The 1,941-nt window shown below is 29.9% G+C and overlaps 1 protein-coding gene and 1 non-coding gene across 2 annotated transcripts in view; one reads left to right on the top strand and one right to left on the bottom strand.

Annotated features, from left to right (window-relative positions):
• The window catches only part of LOC108733433 (protein GDAP2 homolog), a 40,260-nt gene extending 39,102 nt beyond the window's left edge, over positions 1 to 1,158 (bottom strand). Inside the window, exon 1 of the mRNA XM_018464603.2 lies at positions 825 to 1,158. The gene's annotated coding sequence lies outside the window, so the exon portion shown is untranslated. The remainder of the gene's footprint in view (positions 1 to 824) is intronic.
• Positions 1,159 to 1,594: 436 nt separating this feature from the next.
• Trnak-cuu lies at positions 1,595 to 1,667 on the top strand. The gene has a single exon. It is a non-coding gene; the product is annotated as a tRNA-Lys (tRNA).
• The last annotated feature ends 274 nt before the right edge of the window (positions 1,668 to 1,941 follow it).

The raw sequence follows: 1,941 nt of genomic DNA, 5'->3' as shown, positions 1-1,941 counted from the left end.
ATAAATATGCAAGTGCATCAAACTGTACAAAAGTACAAAATAGTTTTATTGGTAAGAAAGTATAAATATTGTCAAGAAATAAAAGTAAGAAATTGTGACATAAACTATAAATTGGGATGCATTATAATATTCTATTTAGTAGGATATTGGTATTAATGCTGTAACTAAAAGAAGAACCTTGACTGACAGTAATTTTTTTCTTTTTTTAATAGTCTACGTAATTTTTATTCCTACACAGATGTAAATCGACGTAATAATAATTGTTTTATCATATAGTTTACCTACCAAAACCAAAAAGCTATTATAAAATTTTTGTTTCTGGTGCCACAAAAGTTGGTAGGCTACTCTTGTTATAGATTTATATTTATGTATACGTACTATTTATTGTGGTTCCATCTATATATACTTTAAGATAACTATAACGGTATAGTGAAGGCTAAAATACTGGACAAACAAAATTGAACAACAAGCTTTTTACCCAAATATTCATTCAAGGTAAAACTGTAAAATAGTTATGTAATTTTTATACAGTATTTACTGATGAAAGGGTATTATGAAAAAGTATTTTAAATATTAAGTACACATGCAAACAATAACTTTGAATAAAATATTTTGCTTGTAAAAACCACATAGGTATGTACGTCATCTATGAATCACCTCAATTAATAGAAAATAATATAATAATAACAAACGTAAACAAGTTTTCCAGTACCAGCTACAAATAGTTGTTTTATTATCTCTATCCATAGGCTGTAGATATTTCTATTTTCTAGATATTTATTTCTTCTATAACAATAACTAAAAAGAAATAATACAAAACTCACCTATTTTCGATTGAAAATTGTTTCTAAAGTCTTCAAAAGCAGAAGGTACGTGAAAGTGAGAATTTTTCTTCCAAGTATGTGGAACTACGACCATAACATTGAAAAATTATTTCCTCGGTGCAGGAAAATATTTGAGCAACAATTTACGTATAGAAGAAGCTTAGAAGACTTATAAAAAACTTAATAATTTATTTATGTACACTTGGTCACACTAATTATCTACAAATAAACATTTTAACGTACAATGAAACTGAAGAGCACACAAAACTCGACATGAAACCGACACATAGATGGAACAAATTTCACATCATGACAGACGAATAAACACGACAAAGTTGGACTCATAGATAATAGATCTACAAAGGTTGGACTTTAACAAAAATTGTTAATACTTGGGACATCTGTCGTCAATTTAAATTGTTGATAGGATCCCTCCATCTATTAACGAGAAGTATTGTACGAAGATTACTATAATCAGGTTAATTAGAACTGTATTCTTAGAAAAAGGAATTTACAGATTGATTTAATTTTTTATATAGTAGATTTTATAGTAAACTTATTAAATTAGATAGGTTCCTTTAAATTATAACAAATTGAAAATTACAGTAAACTATAAGTAAAATGAAATGCAATTTATTCGTTGAAACTAAGAGATCATTTGTATGAAATTAACGAAGTTAAACTCAAATAAAATAATTAAAGAATTATAAAAAACACATTCTAATAGGATACGTCCAATAAAACTTAATGTAAGGAAAGTTTCGTCAGGTGCCCGGCTAGCTCAGTCGGTAGAGCATGAGACTCTTAATCTCAGGGTCGTGGGTTCGAGCCCCACGTTGGGCGACATATTTTTTATGCTTTGGCCAAAATGGTCGACGGAGGCATACCACCCAGACGGGGTATCGTACGTACTTTCTTTCCTATGCAAGATTACGACCTTTTTATCATATCCTATTTCCCGAAAGTACGACTTTTCCTGGTTGCAGGAATGAAAGCTGTCTTTGTAGTTTAGACACTTCAAATTTATTTTAGTACAAACTAGACTAGGAAGCCGAACCATAGGTTCAACCATAATAGGGGATTCTTAAAGAGAAACCAGACTGTCCCTGAGAGCAGC

Source organism: Agrilus planipennis, unplaced genomic scaffold (genome assembly GCF_000699045.2).
Source record: "Agrilus planipennis isolate EAB-ADULT unplaced genomic scaffold, Apla_2.0 scaffold49, whole genome shotgun sequence".
NCBI classification, from domain to species: domain Eukaryota; kingdom Metazoa; phylum Arthropoda; class Insecta; order Coleoptera; family Buprestidae; genus Agrilus; species Agrilus planipennis.
The sequence above is the reverse complement of the archived record's forward strand: the minus strand, read 5'-3'. Positions and strand labels throughout refer to the sequence as shown.